This window comes from Grampus griseus (assembly GCF_964374135.1).
Source record: "Grampus griseus genome assembly, chromosome: 12".
NCBI classification, from domain to species: Eukaryota; Metazoa; Chordata; class Mammalia; order Artiodactyla; family Delphinidae; genus Grampus; species Grampus griseus.
Window position 1 is genome coordinate 11586793 of NC_139006.1, and position 10397 is coordinate 11597189.

A 10397-nucleotide genomic window follows, 5' to 3' on the forward strand; every position below is an offset into this window, starting at 1 on the left:
GAGCAATGAACCTAGAAGCAGAACAAGATGCATTAGGCAGAGAGATGTGGCTGGGGGGTGACCACAGGCTGCTCCTGAGCCCCAGAAAACTTGAACCTTGCCCCTGCCACCTCACATTCCCTACCCAGGCCTGCTGAAGGAAGACCCCGTTCTGTGCAGGAGGACAGTGTGGTTCCATGCACAAGGACACCACAAAGGAAAATTCTGGCTGATCGTGTCTTCCAATGGAGGGGTCAAATGTGCTGTGGGTCAGTGACTTCCCCAACATACCATGGTTCAGAGACTAACAGAGGACATCATACCCTCATAGGGGCCAGCTAGGTCTTGACCTGAATTTTTATCTTCAGCCAGGTCATTGCAGTGAAGATCTAGAATGATCTATATTTAAAAGATCTAGAAGGATGACCTAGTCCAAGGAGTACAAATATGTGATATTTCTGCTACCACCGCCCCTCCTCTGCTCTTGGCAGACATTGCTAATCAATCACAGCATGCCTTGCCACTTCACGTGGATGCGAGTAGCCAGCCTGATCTCATGCCTCTCCTTTCACAGGAGAAAGAACTCAGGCCCAGAGAAAAGAAGGTAAACTCTTCCAAGCTAGGTCCCTTCTTAGAGGCAGAGGTAGATTTAGAACTAAGGCCTCAGAAACTTCCAGAAGCCTAATCGTTTGACGTCTTGTCTGTAACTGGTAGATGGTGTCGAAGGGCCCCACAGAGCTTTGTTATCAGTCAGGCAACTTGGAAAATTCCGAAAGAAAGATTCTGTCTGTAACACCTTGCGTATGATCCTGTGTGGTAATGTGTTTGCGTGGAGAGAAATCATTTATCTTCCAGGGAACAGCTTCCCCTCAAGGCCTGACTGCCACCCCCAGCCTCGTACCAGGGGCTGGAAGGCCTGGGGACCTTAAGGAAATACAGTGTGTACGTGAGTGGGAGGGATGTTTCTTCACTTGAGGCAGTTTGTAAAAGTTTCTGTGGTTCAATCTGGACATCTCTGAAGATATGGAATGTTGCCTATAGAGGGGCGGAAAGGAAACCTGACTCCAGTTGTTTTTTGGTTTCTTCCCTGTGTGGAAGGCTCAAAATCGAGTTTTCACCCAGATAAAATTCCCTGGGGTCCTAGTGGACCACCAGCTCTACTCCTGAGCTCTTGAAAGGCTTTTAATAACCAGCTTGGTGGCTGAGAGTACTTTCCATCTGCTACCTCTTCCTTTCCTTCCTCCCTTTATCTTCCACCACCACCGACTCCTACCAGATAACATCTCCCCTGGACCGTGAACAGAGGAGAAAGTTACACAATAGTAGAGATGAAAAATAACCGCCACGTATTTAGCTTAAATTAGCTCAGAAGAACGGCTCCCTCCCTCCACTGACTGGGCGGCCATTGTTTATGCCAACATGCTATTTGCATCCTGCCTTCTTAGATTTGAAAGTCTAATGATTAAAAACAAATCTTAGTTTTTCTTTTCCACCACTTAAGAAAAAAAAGACCAGCTTGGCTAGTTCTTCTAGTTTAAAATTACCCTGACCTCCAGCACTTAGAGTGAGAATTTTGGAAAGACTGGTGCCAGGATAGCAGGGAAAAAAACACAGGCGGACAGGAGGAGGCAGAGAAGCCTGTTCTGAAGTGGTGAGCAATGGGCTGGTCGAGGTGGGAGATGAGCTTTTGACGGATGCCGACGGCTGGGTCAGTTCAGAGTTCTGTGGGGTTATTTCTTCATCCGCCATGTATTCGGTGGGTTATTTATTGAGCATGTACTACATTTGTAGACCCTGGGCATTCAGTGATGAGGGAAACAAAGTCTCCCCGTTCTGAAGCTTAGAGTCCAGTGGAGCAGATAGACAAGAATCTGGCCAACAACAATCTATAAATTACCACTCACAGAGCCCCCGAATGGGGGACCAGTAACATGAGATGTGGGGAGGGGAGACTACTGTGGAGGGAGCAGCTGGCAAAGGTCTTTCCTAGGAGGTGAGATTTCAGATGAGATCTCAAGGACGAGAAGGAGGAAGAGATGAAGTTCTAGGTCAGGGTCTCCCGGCCTCAGCACTGTTGATATTTGGGACCAGATCCTTTGTGTTGAGGGCAGCGCTTCCTGTGCACTGTTGCATGTAGAGCAGCACCCCTGGCCTCCATCCACTAGATGCTGGTAGCACCCCCCTTTCCTGCCACCCCTGAGTTGTGACAACCAAAGATGTCTCGGACATTGCAAATGTCCCCTGGGGGGTAGAATCACCCCCCGCCCCCCGCCGTGTGAAAACACCATTCTAGGCTGGGGCATGGCAGGAGGGCGGAGGGGATGGACAGGGTGGACAGTGGATGAACTGGGCTTGGGGCCGGGTAATAGGAGCATCTCAAAGGTCTCCTAAGGGCAGCGGGAAAGCACTGGGAGCTTTTAAGGGGTACAGTGTCACCATCTGCTTCTCGCTCGTTTGAGCCAAGGCATGAGGTCTTGAGTACACTGTCACCAGCCACATCACTAGGACCCACATCCAGCCTCCTGCCATCTGCAACCTTTCATGAAAGAAAAAAGGAAATCAGACAGAGGTAAACAGGAAGACTCAAGGTGGGGCCTCCTTCAGTAACTGTGGCACAGAAGTGGGTTTTAAAGCAATATTTAGCATCTTCAATGGTTGGAAGGCTGCCTAGGCGAGGAGGAAGTTGACTTGCCTGTCACCATCTGCATGGACAAGGCAAGGTCTACAATCCCAGCTCATGGGCTAGGAAGTGAGCCACAGGTCACCCACCCGGTGCCTAGCTCTCCCTGCCACATCCTCCCCCATTCCTTCTGCGGTCGCCCGCTCCATCCTCTTACTGAAGTAAAGCCTCTTATTGAACAGAAATCTTACCACTTGCATCAGGCAACCCCAGAGCTGCTCTCAGGGGCTACTCAGGGAAGTCCCCTCTGTCTTCCCCAGGAAGGAGAGTCTCCAGATATCCGGGGGCCTCTCCACCCTCCTTCCAATCCCTAGTTAAGTGTGGAGAAGAGAGTTATGAGAGCTGTCTCTTGTGGGGACGAAGCAATAAAACGGACGGTGTGGACAAGAGGTGGCTGTTCAGTCCCATCCCGCGTGGCTGATTTGGGGATGGAGGCAGGCAGTGGGTGTGGACGAGCTCTGTAGGTCCCGCTGCTTCACCCCTACAATCAGATACTGGGGGTTCCGGCAGTCCCAGGATGGGGGGAATGAGGAAGTCCGGCATCGCAAAGGACTGGGGCTGGGAAAGTTGTTTTGGGAATTGGGGACACTCAGTCCAGCACCTTCCAAGAAGGACGCTGAGTCGACTGGGGTGCCGTTCCCTGGTGGGTCAACCTCTCCCCCCACCCCGAGCCCTGCCCGGGTTGGGGCAGTGGCAGCTTAAGTGCGTCCCGGACAATGAATGCAATGCATTGGTCCTCCAAGATTGTAGCCATTTTCTCTGTTTATTTTCTATCTGTGTTGCTACTACTACTAATAATAAAATGGGTGAATGTAAACTCGTGTAAGTTCACGTAACTGCTGTGTAGCTATAGTGTAGACATCAGGCTGCCCTAATGTACTTGTCCTGCCACACCAAGGACCTCCCACCCCCGCCCACCTGCCACGGAGTGCTGCCTCAGCGCCCCTGCAAATCCCAGCAGCCAGCTGGGTGCTGGCCCGGCTGGGCCATTAAGGGAGGGGGCGTGGCTAGCATGGGAGCCCTTGGCCAGGCCTGAGCACAGCTGTGAGATGCCTGAATGCTTTTCTCGGTTCCTCCCTACTCTTTCTCATCAGACTTTCCTCCACCGAGGCCCTGGTGCCCCCCCACCCCAGGGAATACCATAGATTGTTGTTTCCCTTCCTCCATGCACACATCCTGGCCTTCCCGTCCAGAGTATAAAGCCCCAGGCCTTGGAGCACAGAGGTTGGATGCCTGAATGGTGTCAGGCATAGTGTCACCCAAGCTTCTCTGACTCCCCTTCCCTAGCTGTCATCCAGTTGGTAGGCTTTATCCCACCATGGGCTCCCCAAATCCCCGTGGGCTCCCATATCCCATGGGCATCGCTTCCACATCATGGTCCCCTAGAACCACTGTAGCTCCTACCTTGTGGCCCTTTGGTGGATCTAAAATGCCTCCCACTGGGCAGCTGAAGTAGTCGAAGAAAGTCTCCCCCATATTTTAAAAGCTCATGTCCCCCCTAGAGTCTGTCATACAGAGTGAAGGAAGTCAGAAAGAGAGAAACAAATACCGTATGCTAACGCATATATATGGAATCTAATAAAAAAAAAAAAAAAGGTTCTAATGAACCTAGGGGCAGGACAGGAATAAAGAGGTAGCCGTAGAGAATGGACTTGAGGACACGAGTGAGTGGGGAGGGGGAAGCTGGGGCAAGTGAGGGCAGCATCGACATATATACACTACAGAATGTAAACCAGATAGCTGGTGGGAAGCAGCCACAGAGCAGAGGGAGGTGAGCTCCGTGCTTTGTTTTTTGTTGTTTTTTTTAACATCTTTATTGGGGTATAATTGCTTTACAATGGTGTGTTAGTTTCTGCTTTATAACAAAGTGAGTCAGTTATACATATACATATATCCCCATATCTCTTCCCTCTTACATCTCCCTCCCACCCTCCCTATCCCACCCCTCTAGGTGGTCACAAAGCACCGAGCTGATCTCCCTGTGCTATGCGGCTGCTTCCCACTAGCTGTCTACCTTACGTTTGGTAGTGTATATATGTCCATGCCTCTCTCTCGCTTTGTCAAAGCTCACCCTTCCCCCTTCCCGTGTCCTCAAGTCCATTCTCCAGTAGGTTTGTGTCTTTATTCCCATCTTACCCCTAGGTTCTTCATGACATTTTTTTTTCTTAAATTCCATAAATATGTGTTAGCATACGGTATTTGTCTTTCTCTTTCTGACTTACTTCACTCTGTATGACAGACTCTAGGTCTATCCACCTCATTACAAATAGCTCAATTTCGTTTCTTTTTATGGCTGAGTAATATTCCATTGTATATATGTGCCACATCTTCTTTATCCATTCGAGCTCGGTGCTTTGTGTCCACCTAGAGGGGTGGGGTAGGGAGGGTGGGAGGGAGACGCAAGAGGGAAGGGATATGGGGACACGTGTATGCCTATGGCTGATTCGCTTTGTTGTGCAACAGAAACTAACACAGCATTGTGAAGCAATTACACTCCAATAAAGATCTATTAAAAAAAAAAAAAAGCTCATGTCCCCAACCACACCTGCTACACCCCCAGCAGAGCTCAGGCAACATGTATCCCTTCATTCCCCAAGACTTCAGCTCATATACTCATCCAATAAATATTTAGTCAGTTCTTCCTGTGCTTCTGGGAAAAAATGAGGAAGAAAAGTGCCCCCTACCTTCAGGGGGCCTGAGTCCAGTGGATGAGATAGAGAAGTTCTGACAGGTGTCCTGAAGCCCCAGAGGACCACCCATCCCCGACAAGTGCCCTCAGGAGAAGTTTCTCAGAGGAGGGGACTCCAGAACCTTGTCTTGAGATTTGAGTCAAATGGGAGTGAGTGGTAGGGAACAGTGTGCCAAGTGGAAGGAATAGCCCATGTGCAGGCTCAGAGGCAAGGTGATGATATATTGAAAGCCTGCCCCTGGGCACTAGCTCTGCCCTCCCTTGATTTCCCCCAACCCTGATGCGAGACCCTGGGAAATTCCACCCCCAAACAGAAGGTGCCCTGGCTCAGATGTGGAGACCTTGACTTCTCCCCCAACATCATGCCTGGTCCAGCTTATTGGCCTTGTCCTGGAAAAGAAGATGTCTCAGGTGGGTTTGTGCTTGCTGGATCAGGCCAGTACTTAGGCTGCCTCGGACTCTGTCTGCATCTCTCTCTCTCTCTCTCGGGCTCTGTTGCTGCCTGCCTCCACACACTGTCTCTGTTTCTTAGTGCCCTTGCATTGGGTAGGACTCATGGATATCTCTTCTATAGATGGGTTGGCCATCAGCCCTTCTCTTTAAGGCATTTTCCTCCCTGTCTTTGCTTCTGCTTCACTCTCCCTCTACCTCCTCTTGCGACCTGTGTCTCTGCTCTCTGAGGCCCACATGTCTGTCTTGCCACACCAGAAAACCTCCCTCGGCTGTCTCACCATGGCCTCTTTTCTGGAGAGTTTATGTCCCCCTGTTCATAGGCCACTGGACTGTTGAGGTCAAGGACATGCATGAACATGGAAATTTATTGATGGAAAGACCCTGCTCTAAGGGTCTCCAACTAAACATGACAGGTGTGATGGGCAAAATACTGGTTTGTTACCAAGTGGCTTAAGAAGATGTAGAGGTCATAGTGGGCCATGGGCCAAGTCTGCAATGCAGCCTAAAGTGTGGAGAAAATGTATCAACCCTCTTGGTGGGATGGTGTGTGCCATTGTCGCTATAAATATGTGTCAGGGCTCGAAGGATGGGAAACTTAGTATCTTTGCCGACCATAGGACTCCCAGGTGTGTGCGTGTGTGTGTGTGTGTGTGTGTGTGTGTGTGTGTGTGTGTGTTGCTGTACATTAGCTGGGCTTGTTCACCTGCTTCATTGTGACTCAACGTGTATTTCATAAGCCACACTCGATCGTGAATAATGACCTCAACATCAATTTCTCAGTGCCAGCGGTTCCCCCAAGCATTCCTTGGATTTTCTTAGCTTCGTGCAGCCCACGAGCGCTTAGTATATCCGTAACCTTCAAGGGTATTGGAGAGTGTACATGAAGTAAGGAATGTCAGTAGCATCACACAATACCTGGCACACTGTAGGTGCTCAGTAAATGTGGTTTCTCTTCTCCATGACCCAACTGTAGCTTTCCCAGGAATTCCACCTCCAGGGGGTTGTTCCTGAAAAGATGAAGGACTGGAATAGAGAGATGGTAGGTGTTACCCATTTTCTTAGATGTTGGTGCCCTGGTGGACATGGGGAGGGATGCCCACATCTCATAAGGGCACACCCCCCCCCCACCGCTGCTGTGGGGGTTAGCATCCATAGGGCAGAGGCTCAACCTTAGGGAGCTGGAGAGCCTCCGGCAATACCAGCACCCTCCAAGGCCCCAAGACAGAAGCCAAGGGTGTGCACTGGGGCCAGATGAGTCTGGTCACACCAGGTGAGTGCCCTTGCCCATGGCTGGGCCAGGCTGAGAACATCCCACTTGGGCGGTCAAGTCCCACCCTCAGCCTTTCATGTCCATCTCCCTGGGCTTTGATCTTGCACTGGGGTCCACTCCACGCACTTACCGCATGATTCATCTGGTTGACTACTCTCAAAGTTACTGACCTTAGGAAAATTCTCAATTGTAAAAAAAGCTTTCTCTATGTAAATTATGCTGTTACTTTTTCTATACCCAAAGTATATATACCTATAAATATTATACATATATATATATATATATATTATATATATATATAAAGTCTAACTCTTGTACAGACTGACATGGACCGATGGCCCATATTTCTTCATGTTTGTTCTGACTGTCGCAGAATGAGTTCATGTACGAAGTTGGCTTCATGTTTTCCTTTTGGGGCCGCTTCTTTCCTTTCCTTGATCTCTCTGTCTTTGTCTGTCTTAGTCTCTGTCTGTCTGTCTCTCATTGCCAATGTCTCATTGCTGGGAAAGAACAGTCGATTCAGATGCCATCCAAGAAAGGAAGGCCAGCTGGATGGCGGGTCCACTGTGTATATTTGTACAGAATCATTTATAAAGTTTTCTACACTTCTCAAAAAGGTATTTCTAACTTGCGCTTTTGGACAGGTTGTGAGCCTCTGAGCCGGCAAGCCTATTGTTTCCTGTGTTTAGTGCAATGTTTAGTGAGAATCCAATGTCTGAATTATTTATGCCAATAAAGAACTTGAGAATCACTGCATCACACTGCCGCCAAAACAGGTCTGAATTCTGTTGTTGTCTGTTGTATAGAAGGAATCTTGAGATGCGACATCAGCCAGTGTCTCAGTCAGCTATTGACACAGTAATGCTGCATAACAAATTTTCCCCCAAACTCCATGGCTGACAACAACTAGCATTTATTCTCATGCTCCTGGGTCTGCAGGCCTATGCTGGCTTAAATAAGGGTCCTTTTTAGGCTTCAGGTCAAGATCAAGTCTGCTCCACCCGTCTCCCTGTTTCAGGGCGCAGGCTGAAGAAGAAGCTCCCTGGGGCATGCTCTTCCTATGGCAGGTCACCAGAACAGAAGAGCTAAGACAAGCTGCTTGAACACTTTCAAGGCATCTTCTCAAACCACATCCACTAACATTCCAGTGGCCAAAGCAAGTCACGTGACCCAGCCTTTCAGTAGGAAGAGGCTGTAAACTCCACCCAGAGTGGGAGGGGGGAGGAAAGTGAATGTTTGCTGAACAGGAGTGCAAACTATCATAACCTGGTCGAGTATTCTTCCATCTTGCCAGACATCGGTGTTTTCTCCCTAGGGATGAAGATGGTGGGAATGCACAAGTGCATACACAGGTATGCACACACTGTATACACACACACACAAATATGACTCTACACGTTGAGCACCTGCTCTGTGTCTGGCCCAGAAAGTATTAAGCATTGTCATTAATCCCCACAACCACCCAATTCCATGTGACAGATGAAGCTGCTGCAGAGGGATGGAGTAACCGGCCCAACCCAAGGTGAAAGGCCAAAGCCCACACTCTCTTGGGCGCATACACAGCGTGAGGGGCTCCTCAGTCACGTGGATTACCAACGCCCACTTTACAAAGTGCTCTTATGAAATAAGATCACGTCTCGTCAGGAAAACCAGCCAACGAGGCAGGGACGCTTCAACTCATTCAAAGCAGGAGGGACTGAGAGCTGGGGAAACAAACTACAGGGTAACTCCGACTCAGATTCCCAGCTCCCTCCCTGGAGACCGTTTTGCAGAAAGATAGAAGAGCTGGCCCTCTCTGTCCCAGTAAGTTCTTCCTAGCACACACTCCAGGAGCAAGGCACGTTGATGGACCTGGAGTCAAATTCTAGCTCTACCACACGCAAGCTGTGTGGCCTTGGGCAAGTCGCCTAGCTTCCCTGAGCCTTCACTTCCATATCTGTAGAACAGGCATAATTACTGTACCTCTAGCACTGAGCTCCCAGTGTCATGAGGCTTATGTGGATTAACGTGGAGCAGTGCCCGCCTCTAGTAAATGCGCTATGGATGTTAGTTGCTAGTGTTAGTATTTGTTACTAGTACAGCTGTGGTGTGGGGCCAGCCTTAGTGAGTAAAGAACAAGCTGCACTCTGAGTTTCTGCACCCCAGAGTTGCCCCATCTCTGCGGGGAGGCGACTCAGGCCCCAGCCCACCGCCATCGTCTGTCTCAGAGAATATCACCTGGATATAATGCTCTAAATTTGCTGACCTACCTTCACGAGCATGATTTCTTCCCTCTTATCACGATCCAATGTGGTGGGTGGTCCAAGCTGCCCCATTTTACAGAGGGGGAACCTAAGGTTCTGAGAAGCGAAAGTCTCCCATAGCGTCTGAATTTCAGTCCTGGACTGTGTTACTTAGACCAGCTATGTGACCTGGCTAGACAGTGATGTCAACTGTCAGAGCCTCAAATTCTTTAACTGTGAAACTGGGATACTAATTGCTCTCACTTCCGAGAGCTGTGATCAGGATTAAAAGCAAGTAAAATACTTAAGACATTTCCTGACATAAACAACCAATAAACGTTAGATATTTCAAGCCCAGATCTGCCATTTAGCCCTGGGATAGTGTTGACGTGGGAAGAAAGTGTGAGACAGACCAGAAACTTCCATCCCCACCTCTTCTATTTCAAGCAGAAGAGAAGGGGACAGAGTTTTCCCTGGGGACTGGAACTAACTGACTGTCCCGGTTCTGGCTTGTGGTACTCTGTGGCCGCAGGGCCACCATCAATCAGGCAGAGCAGGTGTTGAGCTGAGTAAGGGAGGCCTTGCAAGTCAACGGAACTGAACAGCTCATTAACCTCCGTGCACAGGCTGCAGGGAAAGTGGCTGGGAGTGAGAAACAACCACAGAGGAGGTCACCCAGCTGCCGCAGTGGCAGGGACAAGGTCTCACAATCCCTTCTGACCCCTGGGGTCCTCCTCACCTTTGCCCAAACTGAGACCCTTATCTCCCATCTCCCATCAGCCTGTTCCTAGGCACAGTGCCTCTAACAAGCTAAACGAGGGTAAATGCATTCTTAGACACGTAACAGTGGCTTCAGCCAGTGCCCAGAGTTTTCCTGAAATGTGCCCATGGCAGGCTATTGAGTGTGGTCAAAAAGCAAAGGAGCACTGCATGAAACTAAGTTAGGTGTTGTTTCTTTGCTGCAGGACTTGTCATAGCCTTTAATATGCTCATGTACCTCATAAACTCTCCCAGAGTGGGCTAGAGTGTGTAGGTTTCCCAACTTATTTGGCCCCAGAACCCTTTGTTCACTGTTTCTTAGAGGATTCATATTCCATGGGATGC